Source organism: Protopterus annectens, chromosome 4.part1, assembly GCF_019279795.1.
Source record: "Protopterus annectens isolate FY-2018-M chromosome 4.part1, PAN1.0, whole genome shotgun sequence".
Taxonomy (NCBI): Eukaryota; Metazoa; Chordata; order Ceratodontiformes; family Protopteridae; genus Protopterus; species Protopterus annectens.
In genome coordinates this window covers 476,533,224-476,556,603 of record NC_056734.1, presented here as the reverse complement: position 1 = coordinate 476,556,603, position 23,380 = coordinate 476,533,224, and the positions used below count along the sequence as shown (strand labels likewise).

The window sequence follows — 23,380 nt, the reverse complement described above, 5'->3', positions numbered from 1 at the left end:
ATGTGGTGGAAGATGATTTTGCAGAGGCTTCCCTGAACGCTGACTCTTTGCCTCCTGCTCCTGTTAAACCTGATAGGTACTATATGGTGCCCAAGCTCATAAGTATTTGTTTAAGAGTCCTAGGGCGGATCCAGAAACTGTTTCTCAGGGGCCTAAAGGTGTTAAGGCCTCTGTGGTTAAAAATCCTGTTCCCACTGATAAAGAGGCAAGGGCTTTGGATAGGTGGGGAAAGAAAGTGTATACTTCTTCCACTCTAGCCATGAGAGCGTTGAATTGTCAGTTTCACATGCTAAAATATCAAAATTATCTCCTTTCACAATTGAAATCTAAGGTGGATGCTTTAGCGGAAGGTATTGAGTGTAAAGAGTTGCTGGATTTAGTTCATGTGTCTGAACAAGTAGGTAAGCATTCTTTGCAATGTGGTTTTGATGCTGTACAGGCCTCTTCGAGGGTGGCTGCTACTAGTTCTGTTCTTCGCAGGCATGCCTGGTTGAGGGATCAGAATTTAGCTGAGCATGTTAAGACAAGGATTTTGGATGCTCCTTTACAGTCTGATGTGTTGTTTGGTTCGCCTGTGGAAGCAGTTTTAAAGAAAATGGAGGACAAAGCTAAGTCTATGCAAACTGTTAAAGATTTTTTGCAGGTGCAGCCACCGACGTTTAGTAGAAATTGGCCTGCTAAGGGGTGGACATATCCTGCTTATGACTCCCAGTCTAGGGGTAGGTCTAGACGTGGTAGGGGCAGAGCTCAAGGTTCTTTTAGGCCTAGAACAGGGAGTTCACCTGCTCAGACTTCTGGTGAGGGCAGGGGTCAGTCCTTTCGTAAACAGACCCAATGACCTGCCTTTTCAGCTGCCAGAAGATTCTCGTCTGGCAGCTCCTTTGGGAGGAAGACTGTCTCTTTTCAAAGAAAATTGGGATTTAATTACTCAAGACAGATGGGTGTTGGATATCATTCACCACGGTTACAGGTTTTATTTCCATACATTGCCCCTTTCAAAGGCATGCCAGACGTTCCTCCTCCACAAAGAAAAGAGGCTCACAAGCAAATTTCTCAGTTACTCCAGATGGGGGCCATTCAGCCAGTCCCTGTATCAGAAAGGGGCCTAGGATTTTATTCTCGCCTGTTCCTAGTACCAAAGAAGGGGAACACGTGGAGACCAATTTTGGATTTATCTCTCCTCAACACTTATCTGGACATTCCAAAGTTCAAGATGTTGACGTTACAACAGCTTTTACCTCTGCTGGGCAAAGATCACTGGATGGTAACCTTAGATCTCAAGGAGGCTTATCTTCATGTGCCTATAAGGCTAAGTTGCAGGAAGTATCTGCGGTTTCGAGCTGGAAATTTTCATTATCAGTTCTCTGCATTGCCCTTTGGCTTATCTACTGCGCCCAGAGTATTCACAAAGGTTCTGGCTCCAGTGATAGCTTACTTCAGGCTACAAGGAATTCAAATCTATCCTTACTTGGACGACTGCCTGATTCTGGCTCAAGAAAAGGAAGACCTTCTACAGCATCTGGAATATGTTATAGCAGTGCTAAGATGCCTAGGGTATTCTGTGAACGAAATAAAGTCCAGTCTAGTACCCTCTCAAGACATGTGCTTTCTGGGTGTGAGACTGAATACAGCAGCCCAGATGGCCTTTTTAACCCCGGACAAACAAAAGAGTCTATCACTTTACTTCCATCAACTATCTCATCAGTCCGTGCTGACTGCAAGGACAGTCCTTCAAGCATTAGGGTTCATGGCATCTTGTATTCTGGTGCTTCCCAATGCCAAACTGCATATGAGGAAGCTACAATGGTATCTCAAAATGTATGGACACAGCACTGCCAGGATTTGGACACTGTCATTCAAATAATACCTTGCCTTCAAAAAGAATTTTTGTGGTGGGCTCAGGAATGTCACCTAAACAAGGGACTCTCTGTGACCCGGCCAGAGGCGAGTCAGATTTTAACGACAGATGCCTCGGACATTGCTTGGGGAGCTCATCTAAATGGAAAGTGGATACAAGACAAGTGGCCTGCCAGACTACAGCATCTACATATCAACATGAAGGAGATGTTAGCAGTCCAGTTTGCATTAATGGCTTTCAAGGAGTTACTTCTTCCAGGGCAGGTGTTGATTCTAACAGACAACACAACTGTCATGTGGTACATCAACAAACAAGGGGGAACACATTCTTACCCATTGTGCAGGCAAGCAATGATTTTATGGGAGACTGCGCTCAGCTTGCAACTAACTCTTCAGGCAAGGTTTCTGCCGGAGCACAGAACTCCTTAGCAGATGTGTTAAGCAGACAAATCATGGATCCCCACGAGTGGAAACTGGATCTTCATGTATTTCAAAGGTTGACAGTGTCCTGGGGAACTCCAGACATAGATCTGTTCGCTTCTCCACTAAACCACCAGCTGCCAAAGTTTTGCACAAAGAGGTTACATCACACAGCTTGGAAAGTGGATGCTCTCTCTTTCAGTTGGGAAAATCTTCATGTGTATGCTTTCCACCTCTTCCTCTTCTTCCAAAGGTGCTTCTAAAGGTCAGACAAGACAAGCCAAGGATGATTTTAATAGCTCCAGATTGGCCTCGCAGCACTGGTACCCATTACTGAGGAGTCTAGTAAAGAAGCCTCCATGGCCTTTACCCTTGATTCCGCACCTGTTGTCTCAGAGAGAAGGCCACCTGCTCAATGTCAAGCTTCGCTCTCTTCATCTAACAGCATGGCATATTCTGTTTTGAGAGACAGCCGGTCTCAACTTCCTCAACAAGTTTTAAATGTGATTATGGAAGCTAGAAGACCTAGTACAAGGAAAGTGTACGCAGAAAAATGGAAGAGATTTTTATTTTGGAGTGCAGCAAGGAATTTGGATATTTCTGAGCCTAATTTGAGTGTGGCTCTTCAATATCTTACTGAGTTATTGGACAAAGGTTTGTCCTTCTCTTCCATTAAGATTCATGCTGCAGCAATTTCAGCTCACTATGATTGTGACCCACCATTGTTTTCGCATCCTTTGTTCAAGCAGTTTCTCAGAGGGGCAAAGAATATAAGACCCCACGTGAGCTCCTACTCCTGCTTGGGATCTCAATTTTGTGTTGGAAAAACTTACTCTACAACCTTTTGAGCCTGCGGCTACTGCTGAATTGAAATACTTGTCATGGAAGACTGCTTTTTTGTTGGCTATTACTTCTGCAAGAAGGGTTTCTGAGTTGCAGGCCCTTATGGCAGTAGAGCCCTTTCTGATTTTCCATAAGGATAGGGTATCATTACGCACTAATCCTTCCTTTATGCCTAAGGTGGTTTCTAGTGTGGCTTTAAACCAAACTATTCATTTGCCCACTTTCTATGCAGATCCCCAAAATAAAGGGGAAAAGATTTTGCACACTTTAGATGTACATAGGCAGTTGCGTTATTATTTAAGCAGGACTAAGGACTTCAGGCAGTCTCAGCAGTTGTTTGTTTCTTTTGCTTTGAGTTCTCAGGGCAAGCCTGTGTCTAAGCAAACTATTTCTAAGTGGATTGGGTTTTGCATTTCATTTTGTTATTCCCATCATGGCAAGGAGATTCCAGCTGGGATTAGGCCTCATTCCACTAGGGCTACTGCCACTTCAACAGCATTTCTAAGGGGGGTGGCAACTAAGGATATTTTGGAGGCAGCTACATGGAGTTCAGTACATACTTTCTCTAAGCATTATCACCTTCCTCTCTACTCTAAGTCTAGGGCTGGTTTTGCCACAGCTATTTTGCAAGGCATGTTGTCAGCTCCTGCTTCTTTATGATTTGCCAGCCTCCCTTACCTCTGCTTTGGGATTCTACCCAATAGTAAGGACTGCAGCAATGTGGAACGAAGAACATAGTACAGTTTTGTACCTACCATAAATGTAGATGTTCGAGGATCCACATTGCTGCAGTCCAATTTACCCTCCCTCCTTCCCTCTCTGTTTAGGGGTGGTTGTGTAGGTGAGGTTATATGTTGATATTTTGTATATATTTCTGTATATATTGTACATATTTTTGGTGCAGGTATTTTGGGCCTTGTCTTTTTAGGGTCTTCTGACATCTGGGGCAAGAAAAGACTGAGGATATGACGTCGGTCATGCGCATTAGTACCCTGACGTACTGACGTCAGTCTAATGCGCCCTGACCGACGTCAGCCATATACTCTGGTATTCGGGCCGACTGGACAGCGGACTACCCCAATAGTAAGGACTGCAGCAATGTGGATCCTCGAACATCTACATTTATGGTAGGTACAAAACTGTACTTTATGTGATGACGTCAGCTCTCAAAGTATGCTGTGGGGGTACATAATGCAATTTATTTACACTGCATGTTTTGCAGTCCCATTTATATAGACATAGTTTAAGTAAGATTTTATTTTATATGGACCAGGCATACATATATTAGTATGAGGGCTTACATGACTTGTCTACCAGTTATTCTATCCTCTGCCTCACTCATATGCAGGGATGTGGCAATACAGGCAGGGGTGAGGCAGACATTCCATTCTCACCAGATCGGCTTGTATCTTGATAGCTTCCATGGCAGTAGAGTGGGCTGATTTGTTTCAGTGTGTAACATGTTGGAAGGGAAGACTGAGAGAGCTCTAATGGAAAATTGAGATAATGTTGATATTTTATTTTCAGTTGTAGGTAGTATAAACAACTAATGTCCTTCCTTTAATTACTGTTGCAATATTCTTTATTATAGGTTTATCCTGCTGAGGCTAACAGTACATCCAGCCAGTGTATCAGAGCTTAGAGGCTTCCATGCACTGTACATGGCATATGCTGTATGTCTGAAGCATAAGGTACATAAGTGACGTACGAGTACAAATTGCTCAAAACTTCTTTGCTGCCAGTCGGAAGGCAATGCTTTGAATTTGTTCTGAAGGTCGTACAGTTCACCAAGCCTTGGGCAGAGAAGTACCCCTTTGGAGACTTTTCCTTTTAGCTTGTTTCAGTGTAGATATATGCCATCTAGAAAGGGAAAATGTGAATGTGCCAGGCAGATTCTCTATAAGGATATATACGATAAGTTTCTTTATTTTTAGGTGCAGAACACTGTCATAAATGTTCTGTTTGCCAGACCTTTGTTCTGAAGACCCTGCACAGTTGTCTTTAGTTTACCTGGAATATCAGTGCTTTAAACTGCTTGATCAAGGAACTATGGCTGTGGAGTCTTCCCACCTGGATGCCCAGTTGACTTTAAAGAAGCTAAAGAAATTAAAATCAGAGGCTTCTGCTGTCCAGCCTGTGGCAGCTGTGTCTGTCATGTTGGATAAAGAGACCACAGATCACCCATTTCCAATGTCTCCCCCTCTGTTGTCATTTTGGAGGCCAGCACTTGGCATGCAACATGTTTGGCCTCTCAGGCTGGGCCAGCGTTCACTGAGAGCAAGAAGTGGGAGCAGCAGCTTGCAGTTTCTGAAGGGCCTAGAAGGAATTTCACAAACTTTATTGAGAGAAGAAATGCCAGGCTCTCTCATAGAGGCATGTCAGGGTCAGTACCTCTGAGGTTTGTCAGTTTGGAAGTTCCTGTTAAAAAGAAATAGAAAACAAGGCATGTTGCTCCTGTTGCTAAGGACCCCCAAAAGGAGTGGCAAGATTTTACCCAAGGCCTTTTCAAAGGACTCATTGCTATGAAGCTTCCTCATGGTCTCTCAGTTCCTTTTCCTGTAGTATCCCTTCTACTTCCACTCCCTCAAAAAGGACTAGGGAGATTTCTTCTGATGATGGTGATGGTGAAGATTTAGATTATGTGGCAGTCTTTAGCTTATTCTACCTAGATTGACTCACGTCTTGCTTTGGGTTCTGATAAGGAGGATGCTTGTTCCCCAATTTCCCAGTGGAAGAACTTTCCGGTGAGGATCCTATTCTTAAGATGATGGAGCATGTTAAGTGGAAAAGCTCTCAGATGTCTTGAGATTCAAAACAGGTATTCTGATCTCCTTCAGATGGATTTCCCTAAACCTTATGCAATGCCTCCTGTCCTTGAGGCTGTTTTAGATACTTTCACATCTCTTCTCAAGCCCCTGAATCTGAGCCTCCTGTCTCTGAAACAGCCAGACAGATTATATAAGGCTTCTGAGGCTTAGAAGCTTCTGTATAAAAATTCCTCATCCGTCCTTCTGTCATTTCTTGACTGACGAGCCCACTAAGCTGCTTGCTTCTTCACAACTCTTGCTGTCTGACCAGGATAGCAGAGCCATAGACAGATATGGTAAGAAGGTGTATTTTTATGGTCATCCGTTATCAGACACACATGACAAGTTATTTGCTTTCCCCTCTTTCTAAGTTGGGGGCTGTTTTAGCTGACATGCCTGAATCTGACAGTAGGGCTGCAACTCTGTCTTTGCTCAGTTCTTCTTCGCAAGTAACTGGACATTCAGTTGTGTAACTATGATGCTGCTGATGCTTCATCTAGGGTGGCTAATTCAGGGTCACTCGTTAGAAAGTATATCTGACATAGGCTTCAGTTCTTTCCAGGAGATGTAAAGATAAAATTATTAGATTCTCTTCTGGATACCTAGAATTTATTTGGTTCTGATACTGCAGATGTCCTTAAAGCACTGCAAGACAAAGGGAAGATCATGCAAGACTTTAAACAGATTTTTCTTTAACTTGTTCCCAATTATCAAAGGAATTATTCCTCTAAAACATCCAAAACACCCTTTAAAGGGTAAAAGACCATCTAAAACAGTTTCCCCTGACAAATCAAGTCATGACTCTCGGGGACAGAAGTATTCCTTTCATGGCAAGCCTGCTTCCGTTTGAATATCTTTCTCTTCACTTCAGCCTGATTTCTCTTTCTCAAAGGTTTTCTCTGTCCTTTCCCATTTGGCAAAATATTACAACAGACAGATGGGTTCTGTCTATAATTTACATTGGGTAAAACATGGTGTGGAAGTCCTTTCCTCTATTTGGAGACATTTTTCAACTTCCTCTATGCCAGTTGCATCATTTTCCACCTCTACTTCAGGACCTGCTGGTTCGAGGTACAATTTAGTCTGTGCCTCCTTAACAGAGGAGTAAGGAGGTTTTACTCCAGGATGTTTTTTTTCATGGAGGCCCTTTCTAGACCTTTTATTTCTCAACAATTTTCTGAAAGTTCCATCTTTAAAAATGCTAACTTTTCAGTCACTTTCCTATGCTTATATCTCTGGTATATCCATATTCCTATTGACTCTCCCTTCAGGATGCTATTACAGTTCTCTCTATCTTCTTTACATTATCAATTCTCTGCTTTGCCATTTTGTCTTTCTGTAGCTAACCAAAAGCAGAACAAACTTCCTTGGAAGCTGAAGAACTCCAAAAGGTAAAAATGAAGGCAAAATCAACAGACAAACCAAGAGTTCAACATCAAATTTAATGAATAAAAAAGGTTGAAGTAAAAGGCAAACTGCCAAGCTTTCGACATATACATACTAAATCAACTTCACTCCTTTTATATAAATGGACAGCCAATCAGACAAATCACATGACATATATTTATTTTATATTTGATTACGGGTTGGTCTGACTGGGCAATCAGGTACCTGTTTTCAGCAGAGACCTGGGGAGAAAAACTCTACATATATGACAATCATAAAAAAAATATAAAATGCAAAAGCTCCACATACATGATACAAATACAAAAATCAGAGAGAAGTACAAATTAATAGAGCAAACAATAGTATGTCATGGCATAATATGATGAGTGCACAGTATATAAAGTATACAGTAGTAAAGCAGAAAATATAATGTATTTGAGTAAGAAAGTGCAGTAATACTGTTTATATACATTTAAAAATACAATTAATTATGGTAGTTTTTTATGTGTTTGACCTTTGAATAATGGCAGAGGAAGATTTACCTGAATGGTGTTAGTAGTCAGCACAGGTGCATTGCCAGATGATATTGAGGTGGGCTTTTAACTGGGTTTTAAAGATGGGACTGCTGCTTTGCAATCTGATATCTGGTGGAAGAGAAGTCCAGATTTTAGCAACTGTGTAGGAGTAGAGGGATTCACCAGCACTGTGTCTACACTTAGCTACTTCAAGAAGGGCTTTGTTTGTGGGTCTTAGTTGGCGAGCAGAATTTTAAAAATTGAGTAAGCCTGAGAGATTAAGAATCTTGTTTGGGTGGTACAGCAAGTAATGAGCCATGGTGAGTTGGTTATAGTTTACTAAGTTGGGGAGTTCTAGCCAACCTAGTTGTTTTAGTGAGTGACAGTGGTGGGAGCAGAAATTAGTGTTGGTTGCGAATCTAACTATTTTATTATAGCACATGGACAATTTGTGTAGGCCTGTCTTGTTAAGGTTTGTTAATACAGGGGATGCATAGAGCAATGTAGAGAGAAGGTGAGTTCTGGATATAGTACTTTTGGTGTTTTGGTTAGTTTTTTTCAGTGGTATAGGGTTCCAAGTTTTTTATAGACTTTGGGTATGGTTTGTGCTATATGTTTGTCAAAACTTTAGGTTTTGGTCAAGTATTACACCAAGAAGCTTAGCTTGTGATACTGGGGAGATTTGGGTGTTATTGGCAGAATTGATAGAGAAAAGAGTCAATAGTTTTGGTAGGGTGGGAAAGCATAAGTTGAGTCTTTTTGGGGTTAAGTGTTAGTTGTGAGATTTTTTAACCAGTTTTCGATATTGGAGAAGGCCTCTTGGGTTTTAGTCTGGAGTGTTTGGAGTGTGGGGGCTGAGCATATCAGTGTAGTATCATCTGCATATTGGACTATTGTATCTTGCTGGTGGCAGTGTGGAGGGTGTTTGTAAAGCTATTAAATATTAGGGGTCCCAGAATGGATCCCTCTGGTACACTTACTGTTACTGGGAGAAGGGGGAAGAAGGAATGTGCCACTTAACTTCTTGTTGGTGGTTGGATAGGTAGTCTTGAAACCAGAGCAAGGAGGGATTGTTACGTTGAGTTAAGCTAAGATAGTAAGAAGTTTGCTGTGGGATACTATATCGAATGCTTTGGATAGATCAAGGAAGGTGGCAGACACTAGATTTCCTTGGTTCCTCTATTGATTGACAGTGTTAGTGAAGGATATGAGTGATGTGGTGGTGCTATAGAATGGGTGAAAGCCGTGTTTGGTGTTGGTGAGGAGACTATTTGTAAGTAAATGTATCATCAGCTAAGAATGGATACATTTTTCAAGGATTTTTGATAGGGGGATAAGATTGCTATGGAGTTGATAGGTTCAGATGAGGGACCACTTTTGTGTAAGGGTATTATGTAGGAGGTTTTCCAAAGGGCTGCAATTGTATGCTCACTGATAGACTGGTTGATAACTATCGAGATGGGATAAGCTATAGCACTAGCGGCAATTTTGAGGTACTCTGCAGAGAGTTTGTCACTTGACAAAGTGGTGGGTTTTAGTTTAGTGAGGTGCATTGTATATTGTGTTGGTAGGAAATGGTTTGAAAGCGAATGGAGGGCATGAGTTTGGGTTGCTGATTGGTTTCGGTAGAGTGCAAGGCTGGCTGTTGCTAGTTAGGTTAAGGATGGAAGAAGTGAAGTAGTTAAATTGGGTAGCTATATCTATATTATCTCCTCTGACATTGGAGGGGAGCGTAGTGGTTTTGCCTGGTTGTAATACTTGGTTGACAGCTGCCCAGAATTTTGGGGGGGTTAGTGGCATGTTTTAATTGTAGCTCTGTGTAGTGATTCTTATCTTGCCTCATCTGTTTTTTTTTTTTTTGCTTTGTTACATAGTTCGAGGAAAATTTGCCTGTTGTGATCAGTCTTTTTGTGATACTGTGTATCCTGAGCTTTATCCCTCAGTTTGAGAAGGGTTCTTGTGTTTTTAGAGAGCCATGGGGCTAGGTTGAATTTTATTCGAGTTGTCTGTAAGGGGGCCGTCTAATTTGGAATTGAAGTACTCCACTGCCTTGTCGAGTGTGAGGGTTGCTAGGGGAGCCCAATTGTAATACTTTAGTGAATTAATGAAATGCTCGGGTATGAAATTATTTTGAATTATGGATTTCACGTAAGGTAGTTGTTTTAGTGGTTTTGAGGTGGTGTTTTAATATTAATGTGGATAAATGGTCACCAAGACCAGTTGGCACTATACCATAATATTGGGCAGTAGATGGGTTGTTTGTAAGGATCCACTCTAGTATGGATTCCTTGTTTGTATTTTTATCAACGTGGGTGAATGTTTGGATAAGTTGAGTATAGGAATACAGGTTAGAGGGGATAGTTGTGTTGATGGATTTCCAGTCAGTGTTAAAGTCCCCTAGGAGGAGTGTCTCCTGTGGGAGGTTTGCAGATGTCTAGTTTAGTATAGACTCAAGAGAAGGTATGTTGCCACCTGGGGGTATGTAAATACCCACTAGGTTTAGTTGCTTCTGTTGTTTGTGTTGAATTTTGGTGAATAGGATTTCTGCATTGTTAAATGCTGGGATTTCTTTATACATAAGGTCTACCTTAAGGACAGTCTTGTTTAGTATGGTGACGCCTCCACCTTTTTGATAGTTCTATCAGCCCTGATTATATTGTAACCGGGGGAAGTATCTCGTCCTTAATGTAGGGTTTGAGCCCGGTTAACAAATGTAAAATAAAATAAAAAAAAAAATAAAAATAAAATGAGTGTAATGTCTGGGTTGTAAGCGGAGAGTGTGGTGTGTAATTCATCAGTTTTGTTCAGGATACTTCTAGTGCTCATAGTAAGTATAAGTAGGTCACAGGGCTTTTTACACTTAATTGCATTTTGGATGTTTGGACTAATGAGGTTGGTAGTATCAGTTGTGGGGCCTGGGTTGGGGTGTATATCACCACAGATTTGGAGCTGTGTTTGGAGGAATAGAGATTGAATTTTGAGTAGAAGTTTAGTTAATCTGTTGGGTTTGGTGGAAGCTATGGTGGAATTAATATATTTGACTTTGTATAGCTCAGTGGTAGAGTAGTGCAGTAAGTGGGGCTGGATGCAGGAGAAGGGAGTGTTACTATATGGTTGGTAGATGGAAGTTAGGGTTGGGCTGGGGTGAAATATTATATGAGCATTATGGTAGCAGGTAAAGGTGTAAAGTGCAACAAGGGTAGCTAGTAGTAATAGATGAGAGGTAAAACGTAGTTACTTGAGGGTTTGTGGGCAGCGCTTTGGTTGGTGATGATAGTATGGGGTTGTAGAGTATGGTAGGAGGACTTGGTGGGTGGATGGTGGGAGCTTGTTAATATTTACAATTGTGGTGTTTTGGGATTGGTTGAAGTGGTGGGTGGGATGTGGGTGGGGGTGTGTCGTCTTGTGTCTATAAAGTGGCAGATAGTGGGAGCGGGTGGGAATTGGGGGCAGGGTAAGGGAGCGGAGTGAATCCTGAGTGTAGCGAGGGTGGAGCGGGCAGACCCAGATCAATAGTTAGCTGTTAGAAACCACTCAGTGAACCTTAAGAAAAGGTATGCTACTTTGCACAGTCACTCAACTTTATACTGTTAAATTAAGGCAAGTGTAGACATTATCTAATTTTACCCTGAAATATAATTATATATAATATAATTATATATAATATAATATAATTATGAAGCCGCGGTGGTGCAGCGGTAGCGTTGTTGCCTCACAGCAAGAGGTTCTTCCGTTCGATTCTTGGCTGGAGCGCCTTCTGTGTGGAGTCTGCATGTCCTCCCCACGGTCGAGTGGCGTTTGAAAAACATGCGTAGAATGGGCGTGCCTTCATCGAAGGTTGGGCGTCGAGCTGGCACCTCGGCACCCATAAAAAATCCACTGCCAATTATTAGCGGACCAGAGTTCCGCTGTGTCGACCCCTAGCCGGGAAAAGCCGAAAGAAGAACAACATAATATAATCTAATTATATAATTATAATCTAATTAAAAGCAAACATTTCAAAATTCCATACAGCAGCCCTAAACATTATAAAACATACATAAATAGATATAATAGAAACAAAAGTATGTATGCAAGAGAAAAAAAAAAAATATATATATATATATATATATATATATATGTGTGTGTGTGTGTGTGTGTGTGTGTGTGTGTAAAATATGGAAAAAGTACATACTTGTATAAAAAAATCACATCTAGCTTTTAAAAGTGGCTTGATACTGTTGGTACTATTCAACCCTGGTAGATTGTCGGCTCTGAAATAATTAATCCATTTGTCTTCTTCCATTTCAGTTCTTGTAACTAAACCCCCCCCCCCCCCTTGCACATCTTGAGTGATTTTCTGTAAGACCCTAAATTTAAATTTATGTTCAACATCATTAGCTAGTGTATATGTTTACTCTTTGTGTTAGTTTCAACTTTTCTATGAATATCAGAGAGCTGGGCACCAATTCTTTCTTTATATAGGTAAGATGAATATGAAAACAGCAGACACAGCTTGATAAACTACATTTTCAGAAGAACAACTACCTGATTCTTTAAATAAGAAGGGCTTCTTACTGATCGGATGTCTAAAAGATGCATCAGTATTAATATCATTACAATAATTACATTTAAAACAAGGGATAGTCCCATTTCCTTTAATTAGTCTGTTACCACTATAGCTAACTTTTACATCCTTATAACGTAAAAGCTATTTAAGGTTCCTTTCTTTCTTAAAAATAAATTTAAGTCTATCCCCTACAATACTGTAAATATTTGAGTTAGAAGTTAACATAGCCAAGTTCTTCTCTATAACACATTTAACAGTATCAGTAACTTCATAAGGTAACCAGTACTAAAGTTACTATCACTAGATTCAGATATGATGTTATAATTACCTGTAGAATTAAAATATGGTGTAGCCAGATTATTCCTTTTACTAATTTCTAATTCTCTAGTATTTTTGATAAGGGTACTTTTATAACCTGTGCTCATGAAATCCTTTGCCATTCTATCCATCTCCGATTTCTTTGGTGGATCAACCAGATATTTCTAAGTCAAGGTCTTTTCTTTCTGGTATCTTCCCCCCATTCAGGAGCTGTTCACATAGATGCTTGATACCTAACCTGGGGGACTTGTTCCAACAGTATCAGGGTTCAGGGTGTCTGGTCTCCTCGGAGGTGAACAACAATGTCAGTGTCAAGAAAATGAAAACTTTGACACTGGCTGTTCAGGTCCTGCATTACCTCTGGTCTCCAGGTCCTCTCAAGGTCTTTTATGGGCAACACCACTGTTATGCAGTACATTAACAAACACGGGGGTGGGGGAGTTCAGAGTCTTACACCCTTTATATACTAGCCCTCATAGCATAGGACATTGCCATATGCCATCAGTTGATTCTTCTGGCAGGCTTGATTCTCTCAGAAAACAGTGTAGTTGGCAGACAGTCTGAGAAGATCCAGGACATATTCTCATGAATAGATTACACAGTGAGGTTTTCCAGGACATTAATCCACTTGAGAAGTACCCCACAGATGAACAGTTTGCTTCCACCTCAGAACAGACAACTCAACAAGTTCTGTTCCAGAGTGTCAAGTCCTCTGGTTTGGAGACTGCTCTGTGTTTTCTCTAGGAGAGGGATGTTCCTGTATGCATTTCCCTCTCTTCATCTGTTGCCAAAGGTCCTACAAAAGATCATGTTAAATTCCCTTTTGGCCCAGACAGTACTGGTTTTCTGTTCTTTTTCACATGGCCGGGGTACTCATTACAAGTTACCTCAAAGGATGGCTATACCCACACAGGACAAGGGCTGTATAATTCACCCTCATCGTCTCACAATAAAATTGACACTGGGTGATAGAAAAACGTGGCCTAAAAGGAATCATAACCCTGTGGATGTGCTTAAGGTTTTGCACGAGGCAAGAAAACCCACTACTAGAAAATCTTATGTTGTTGAGTGGAAGAGATTTGCTTATTGGTGTCACAATGAGCAGGATAATCTTTTGGTGGGTGTTTCTACTGCTCTTTATTATTTGTGTGTTGCTTAATTATGGTGTTGTATGTTCTTCTGTTAAAGCACATTTGTTAGCTAGTTCTCCCTGTCTGCCTCTGGATCCAGCACTTTTCTAGTTTTGAGATCAAACAGTTTCTCAAAAGCTTCCTTCATATTAGGCCTCCAAGAAAAGTTATTCCTTATTCTTGTGACTTGGACTATGTTTTTGAAAAAGTAATCCAGCCACCTTTTGAACCAACAGCTACTTCTGCTTTGAAAATGTGTACATGAAAAACTGTTTTGTTGGTGACTATGACTTCTGCCAAAAAGTTTCTGAACTTCTGGCTCTTATGGCTTCTCCTCAATTTTTTAGTTTTCCATAGACACATTGTTTCTCCTATAACCAATTGTACTTTTATGCCTAAAGTTGTCAGTGATGTGTCTGAATCAGACCATCCATCTTCCCTCTTTCCTTCTTTCTCCATAAAATAACAGTGAGAGGATTCACCATTCTTTGGATTTGCAAAGACAGCTTGGGTACTAATTAGATAAGAGTAAAGTTATTAGAAAATCTGAGCAACTTCTTGTTTCTTTTCAGAAAAAGAAATTGGGTTTAGCAGTTTCCAAGTAAACCTTTCCTAATTGGATTTCTAAAGCAAGTTCTTTTTGTTATTAATTTCATGGCAAACGGCTTCCTACTTCTATTTCAGCTCGTTCTACTAGGGCAGTTGCCTCTTCTGGAACTTTAAGGGTTTCGATGCTAGATTCATTGCAGAAAGTGCTACTTGGTCTTCTGTACATACTTTTACTAAGCACTGCAAGCTGGATGTGTTTTCAAGGGCCAGAGCAGGTTCTGCTAGGAAAATCCTCTTTTTTTTTTAAACATTTCCTCTGTTCCTTCTTTCTCCTGACATTCTTTATAGTAGCTTTAGTACTTTCTGTAGTAAGGAATACTGCAACAGTGGTTAAAGGAAGGACGACATGGTTATAGTTGTGTAAGAACTTGCCGTAACAGTAGATGTTCTACTTATCACTGTTGCATCATTTTGTCTCCCCCTCCTTCCTTCCCCCCTGTTGAGTTTTCTCTTTTTCTTCTGGATGAGGGTAAGACTTTATCTGTTCGTACATATACCATGTTCCTTTTCCCCCCTCATTTTGCTGCTCCTCCTCTTTTGGGGCAGTTCAGTTCTGAAGGCTTTGTGCTCAAACATCACTTATGTACTTTACTCTTCAGATGTAAGCTATACATCTGATGTACAGTGCATGGAAGGGCCTGGCCTTTGGTATGCTGGCCAAACATATGGCTACCCTCTGCAGGATATCGCTATAGTAAGGAATAGGTTCATAGGTATACACAAGACTAATGACCACCAGGCTCTTTATAAACCTAGCCACACAATCCAACCCATTTGTGTCCCTGTCCTTTCATGGGTGGTTATTAGGAGGGGGTATGTTAGCTAGGAAGTTTCTAAAGGTTATGTGCAGAGTTTATTAGTTTGGGTATGGTTGCTGTCTATTAGAGACATGGGGGCCAGACCAGGCGTGAAATTCCGATTTACCATCCATTGGCCAAGATAAATGTAAATGGGTTTAGGGATGGACTCTGCTTCACATGTATTGGGAGCCTATTCCAGAGCATGGGGATCCTCTGAGACACATATCTGTATCACCAACATGTCCTGTTTGTCACAAGCAAAATTTAAAACCTTGGATTTAGTGTTTCTGATGCTGTTCATTTTGCAGATGTGCAAAATGTCTGTTATAGCTGTGCTGAAGGATACCTTGTCTGCCAGGCATAGTTTGCCTCTCAGTAACCTGAAAGAGACGAGTACAGAGATGGGGCTTAAAGGAAATCCATATAGGACAATGTGTTTATAATCTGGATTCTCCTGATATGGAACCTTTGTGGGTGTTCAAGCTGTTGAGCACATCTGGTCAGGTACATGCCGAGCACTGATAAGTGGGTAATCTGCTGCTCTGGTTACATTCTTGCACAACTGTATTTTTTTATTAAAACGACTTGTAGATTATTCCTTGTATGTTTATTGCTTGCTAATAGCAGAATCTCATTTAGAAATTGTTTATTTACAGCCCAACTACTGAGGAGGCAAACGGTTTACAGGCTTCTTCTGGCTACTCTGCTGGCATTTTACAGGAACAGCTTCTCAACATAAAAGGCAAGTTACATGTAGTCATGATTTGTTATTTTAGCTGTATGCTGCAGAATTTTTATTTGGCAGTTACTTTTGAAGTTCTTAATAATTTTGTATAAATTTATAGTCCCTTACTTTGCTACACAATGAAGGGAATTCTTTTGAAGTGCAATGGTTAGTATTGCTGCTTTTAAGCACTTGATGTTCATCGTGCATACAGCTGCAGTCATAACAGATGGGGTTATCCTGCCGTCAGGCGGGTCCTCGGTCGGCCGAATTCCAAAGTCTAGGTCCGGCGTCGGTTGTCGTCGCTTCTTCCCTGACGTCAGTGCGGCAGGGGTATAAAAGAGGCAGCCGACGCCATTTTATCCAGTCTTTCTTGCCGCGCGGTGCCTGAAGCAGAAGCAGTTCCCAAGTGCAGGTCGGCCAGCTCCTGAGATTAAGAAAGTATTTCAGCCAAAGTCTTCTTGAAAGCTAAGTACCCCGTTGGGGAAACTTTTCTTGCCTCAGACCGATGTCAGACAAAGTTAATAATTGCATTTCATGTGGGAAGCAAATACCGCATAAGGATTTCCACTCTTTCTGTATACCTTGCTTAGTCCCAGACCACGACGTCTCGGCCTGCCGTTTTTGTGCTAGATTCAATAAGCGCACTATTAAGCATCGGGCGGAGTTCGCCCTTCACTTTTTTGGCAAAAAATTTAATTATATTATGTCGTCGGATACTCCGACTCCAGTTTTGAGCAAAAAACGCAAAGATAAGGACCGACATACGAGGTCCGCGCCACCTACTGAAACCACGCTAAGGCCGACTACCGGTTCTCCGGTACTCAGCGAGGCGCCTACGCAGCCCCTGAGTACCGATGACAATGCATTACCGGTGTCTTCAGTACCAGAGGTCGCAGGCTCCTCGGCTCCCATTCCTACTACAGACTCCGACGCCACTCCTGGCGGGGAAACTCAGAATTTAGACAGGCCTGCCATTTCTCAAGGGGTCTTCAGGCCTTCCTCCTTCTCTATTAAAGCCTTCACTAAATCTAATGCAGCCATGAAAACCAAAAAACAGGTTCCTCAGACCCCCTCTCAAGGCACCATGCCTAAAAAACAGATGCTTAAAATGGCTGAGGATTTGATTACTCTTATCAGGGGTTCTCAACCCCCCTCTGACAAAAGACCCAGACTAGAGGAAGACTACCCTTCCTCAGATCAAGCTTCTATTACCTCAGAACTATCTGAGGACCAGGATTATGCCTATTCTCCATTCGAAGACTCTGATACAGAGGAGTCTATTCCCTCGGTCTCCCCTCCTGAGGACTTCCCTTTTGGGGAAACCCTGCATACACTGAGGGAACACTTTCACTGGGAAGGCCAAGATTACTCAGATTCCAACAAAAGGCTCAGGGAATTTCTTCTGCTCCCTCAGCATAGGCCTCTGGCTATCCCTCCTGTTTTAGATATATTGGATGATGTGTACACAGAAGCCAGCCTTAATACAGATTCTTTGCCTCCAGCTCCTGTTAAACCAGACAGGTATTACCGGGTTCCTGATTCTCACCAGTTCCTATATAAAAGCCATACTGCTGACCCAGAAACTATTTCACAGGGTCCCAAGGGAATTAAGACCTCTACTGCTAAAAACCCATTACCTTCAGAGAGAGATTCCAGAGCTTTAGAAAGGTGGGGGAAAAAGGTGTACACCTCGACCACTTTAACCATGAGGGCATTAAACTGTCAGTTCCATATGTTAAAGTATCAACAGTTTTTGATATCTCAGCTGAAAAGCAAGATGACACAACCAGACCAACCAGATTTAAAAGAGTTGCAGGATTTGTTACATGGTGCAGAGCAAGTGGGTAAACATACCTTGCAGTGTGGTTTTGATGCTTTAGAGGCCTCATGTAGAGCTGCAGTTACGGGTTCTGTTATACGTAGGCATGCTTGGCTCAAAGAGCAAACCTTACCAGATCATGTCAAAGCTAAATTATTAGATGCACCACTTCAAAAAGATGTATTGTTTGGTGTTAAAGCTGAGGAGGTGCTAAAGAAAATGGAGGAAAAAGCAAAATCAATGCAAACAGTGAAAGATTTCCTGCAGGTACAGCCTCCACGTTTCAGCAGAAATTGGCCTTCAAAAAATTGGTCCTTTCCAGCCACGGACAGACCTCAAAGGTGCAGATACAGGCGCCCAAGGGGTAGAGGGCAACCTCAAGGATCTTTCAGAGCCAGACAGTGGCAAGCACCTACTCCAAGAGGTGGAGAAGATAGATCACAGTCTTTTAGAAAACAGACACAATGACTTCCCCCTACACCTGCCAAGCAAAGCTTTAATGGCAGCACCTTTGGGCGGAAAACTGGCATTATTCTCAAAAAATTGGCATATTGTTACAAAAGACAAATGGATTCTGGACATTATAGACAGAGGCTACAGGTTCCACTTTCATACCCTTCCAAAAATGAGAGGCATGCCAAACCTGCCACAACATCAAAGGGCAGAGGCACAAAAACAAGTTTCAGCTCTCATGGACATGAAAGCAATTCAAGAGGTACCTGCAAAAGAACAAGATCAAGGGTTTTATTCCAGACTATTCCTGGTACCAAGGAAAGACAAAGATTGGAGACCTATCTTAGACCTATCCATCCTAAACACATATCTACAGGTGCCAAAATTCAAGATGCTCACATTACAGCAGCTTCTTCCCATGCTGGGCAAGGAGTCCTGGCTGGTAACATTGGACCTCAAGGAGGCATACCTGCATGTCCCTATCAGACAAGATTGCAGAAGATACCTCAGATTTCTTGCAGGTTCAACCCATTACCAATTCTCTGCATTGCCCTTTGGCTTATCTACTACGCCCAGAGGTTTACGAAATGCCTGGCATCAGTAATCGCCTTCTGCAGACTACAAGGGATACAAATCTACCCATATCTGGATGACTGCCTGATCCAAGCGGACAGCAAGGACATACTACTGCAGCACCTGGCGTTTGTAATAAAACTGTTGAACTTCCTAGGATACACAGTCAACAAAAAGAAGTCAAAACTAATACCCTCTCAACAAGTAATTTTCCTGGGTGCCAGCTTGGATACAACCACCCAGATGGCCTACCTCACGCCAGAAAAGCAAGGGCAACTGTCTCAATACTTCAAAAAAATGGCAACTTACACCAGGCTAACTGCAAGGAAAATCCTGCAGGCTCTGGGATTCATGGCATCTTGCATCCTACTAATCCCATGTGCAAAGCTGCATATGAGGAAACTTCAATGGTACCTGAAAAACTTATGGTCTCAACACAGCCACAGCTTGGAAGCAATTATACCACTCATTCCATGCCTTTAAAAGGAATTTTTGTAGTGGACTCAAGCTTGCCAAAGAAACACAGGTCTTCCATTCTGTGTACCTCAAGCAACTCAAATCATCACTACAGACGCCTCAGACTACGCCTGGGGAGCACACATGACAGATCAGTGCATTCAGGAAAAATGGACCCGAAAAGAGAAGCACCTTCACATCAACCAAAAGGAAATGCTAGCCGTACAAAAGGCTATTTTGACCTTCAAAGACCTACTACATGCAGGCCAGCTATTGATAAGGACAGACAACACCAAAGTGATGTGGTACATAAACAAACAGGGGGGAACGCATTCATACCCCCTGTGCAGGCAAGCCATGACCCTATGGAACACAGCACTGGAACTGCAAATTCAACTACAGGCACAATTCCTGCCAGGGAAGGAAAACACACTGGCAGACAACCTAAGCAGAAATATGACAGATCCACACGAATGGAAGTTGCATCCTCAAGTTTTCACAAAGATAACTCGGGCATGGGGACAGCCAGACATAGATCTCTTTGCTACCCACAGAAATTGCCAGTTGAAAAAATTTTGTTCAAGGACCTACCATCCACAGGCCTGGAAAGTGGACGCACTTTCCTTCAATTGGGCAACATTGACAGTCTATGCCTTCCCACCTCTTCCTCTGCTGCCCAAAGTTCTATTAAAAGCCAGAGCAGAGAGGCCGAAAATGATTCTCTTTGCTCCAGACTGGCCAAGACAACACTGGTATCCGCTCCTGAAGAGCCTGACACATTCCCCACCATGGATCCTACCTCTAGTCCCTCTTCTGTTGTCCCAGCACAACTACAAAACCTTTCACAGCAATCTCATAACTCTAAATCTAGCCGCATGGAGAATTCCTTGATTTCTCAACAGTTTCTCCTCTCCAAGGAGGTGCAGGATGTCATCTTGGAGGCCAGAAGACCTTCTACTAGAAAGGCCTACTCCGCCAAATGGAAACGATTTTGTGCCTGGAATCAAGAAAAGGGACAGAATCCTTGGGTAATAAATATACCTCAAATTTTACAGTACCTAGCTGAGATGTTAAACAATGGACTTTCCTTCTCCTTCATCAAGATCCACGCTTCAGCCATTTCTGCACATTACAACACAGATCCTCCTTTATTCTCTCACCCTGTCTTAAGGCAGTTCCTCAGAGGGGCAAAGAATATAAAACCCCCAAGGAAACCACCAGTCCCTGCTTGGGACCTCAACTTCGTATTGGAAAAGCTGACCCTTCCTCCCTTCGAGCCAGCTTCTTCATCAGAGTTACAGTACTTGTCATGGAAAACAGCCTTTCTTCTGGCTATCACCTCAGCACGCAGGGTTTCAGAGCTACAGGCCCTCATGGCTGTGCAACCATTCATCATTTTCCATCAGGACAGAGTTTCCTTATGAACCAACCCTACCTTTATGCCAAAGGTAGTATCCAGTGTAGCTTTGAATCAGACTATCCACTTACCTACCTTTTATCCTAATCCACAAAACAAAGGGGAAAGACTACTACATTCCTTGGACATTCACAGACAACTTTGTTACTATTTGGACAGAACAAAGCCATTCAGGAAATCTGAGCAACTCTTTGTGTCCTATGCTGCAGGTGCTCAGGGAAAGGCTATTTCCAAACAGACAATTTCAAAATGGATAGCCCACTGCATATGCTTTTGTTACTCATTTCATGGAAAAACTGTGCCTGCATGCATCAGATCCCACTCCACCAGAGCCACAGCTACCTCTGCAGCCTTCCTCAGGGGGGTCCCTACCAAGGACATTTTGGAAGCAGCCACCTGGAGTTCAGTGCACACTTTCTCCAAGCACTATCACCTCCCACTATACTCAATATCTAGAGCGGGCTTTGCCACAGCAGTCCTGCAGGGCATCCTAGCCCCTCCTAGTTCCACTTAGTGCCTACCACCCTTACTTAGCTTTGGGATTCTACCCATCTGTTATGACTGCAGCTGTATGCACGATGAACATAGTACAGTTTTGTACCTACCATAAATGTAGATGTTCGAGTGCTCATACAGCTGCAGTCCAGGTTTCCCTTCCTCCATCCCCTCTTAGGACAGGCCTTATGACAAACACTTTTCATATAACCTTTTTGGGGTATTCTTTTTATGGTGTATTTGCTTGCAGCTACTGTTTTTGATTTATCAACATTGCATCTTTGCATAACATTATGTTTGCCTTCCTTCTGGGGGCACCTGACATCTGGGGCAAGAAAAACTGAAGAAAATGGCATCGGCTGCCTCTTTTATACCCCTGCCACACTGACGTCAGGGAAGAAGCGACAACAACCGACGCCGGACCTAGACTTTGGAATTCGTCCGACCGAGGACCTGCCTGACGGCAGGATAACCCCATCTGTTATGACTGCAGCTGTATGAGCACTCGAACATCTACATTTATGGTAGGTACAAAATTGTACTTTTTTCAGACTCCATTCTTTGTTGGAATGCATTCAGTGCAGTGTCTATGTATCCTCCCTGCATCCCAAAGACATATTGTAGGTGAGTTTGCAGTCCTCTGTATTGTTGTAGATATCCGTGTATGTGAGCACATGCACACGCGTGCACACACACACACACACACACACACACACACACACACACACCTAAAAGTAATATGGAGATAGGGAGGATTGTATGCGTGTGTATGCATGTGAGCATGCAAGAGTTGAGTGTGTGTGTGTGTGTGTGTGTGTGTGTGTGTGTGTGTGTGTGTGTGTGTGCGCAGTTTGGTGTCCTCTCCTGAATTAATTTCTCTGTATTATTCCCCATGAGTGTTGGGCTGGGGTCTAGCTCCCCGGCAACCTTGAAATGGATAAAGTGAGTGATCAGAGAATGAATGACTGACATGTAAATACATTTTGATAATAGACAGAGGTGATATATTGAAGCATAACATAGAGTACAGCCATGGTTCTTTTGTGTTTGAAAAGGTTTGTTGGAAAATGTACTAAATTTACAGGTGTCGCATTCTGTTTCTGTTTGTGCTGTATGAATGACCTTATACAGCCAAAACGGCAGCAATTTTTTCACCTGATTCTGAGGATAATTGCTATGGAACATGCACAAACTATTGTAGAAAATTGTTTTGTTTTACATGATGTATGTTTTAATTTGTTTTCAGTTGATGCAACTAGCAAAAGCATGTAGTTTCATGTGTGAATTCCTCATCTGTGTTGTTTGACAGTGTATTTTTTATTTTGTATTTTCTTCTGTTTCACAAAGTAGTCCTTACTTCTAGTTTTATTTTTGTTTTGTTACAGGAAAGGAACTAGTAGATGCAATAGACTACTAGGGCCCCTTTTCAGTCACAACTGTTTGTAGCAAAAGAAGAAAAATATATATTTATATCATTCTGAAACTACCAACTTAATCCGGGTTTTAGTCCTGGGGGAGTAGAGCCTATCATGGCGCATAGTGCAAGCAAAGCAGAGAAAGTAATCCTGGAAGGGGCACCTGCCCTTTGCTAAGTAGGCATACTCGCTCATACTTATACATTTGACCAAGTTGAACGTTCGCAAATTTAACCACAGCATGCGTTTGAGATGTGGGAGAAAGCAGTAGCACCTGGCATTAACATGTGCAGGGACAGAGTGGAGGTACAGAATCTGTAGAGAGGGCAACCCAGCCAAGAACCAGACTAAATGGTGAAGCACTGTAACTCTAACTGCTATGCATCCGGTCTGCACTCAGATGTTTAGGTTAACAAATAATTGTTAAAATCCTTGTAGAGACCTTCTGTACCTTAGACCTTTATTAAAGCAGATGTATCGTAAGAAAAAGATGCATTATGTAACAGCTCTGCGCTTTACTTTGAAGCAGTAACTTGAGTGAAGGAACCTAAAGTCAGCAGTTGTGTGTTTGTGATAAGAGAAGTTGGAGAAAGCTTTGGGAGTAAGTGTTAATACATGATGAGGATTGTGAACCGATTTTTAAATCGAGATACTAGACTTCATTTTTTTTTAATTAGTCTAAATGTCAAGTTCTGCAAAGTGGTCAGACGTTAAGGTTAACACGTATAAACCAAGTGACAAAGCAGAACCTTAGCTTGTGATTTATTGGAAGCTGCACTGCTTTGAGAGGA

General features: G+C 42.0%; 1 protein-coding gene across 2 annotated transcripts in view; it reads left to right on the top strand.

The window, feature by feature from the left end:
* The window catches only part of ACSL3 (acyl-CoA synthetase long chain family member 3), a 943,201-nt gene that overhangs the window by 255,230 nt on the left and 664,591 nt on the right, over positions 1-23,380 (top strand). For both annotated transcript variants that reach the window (XM_044070290.1, XM_044070288.1), the window contains exon 2: positions 15,891-15,976. The gene's annotated coding sequence lies outside the window, so the exon portion shown is untranslated. The remainder of the gene's footprint in view (positions 1-15,890; positions 15,977-23,380) is intronic.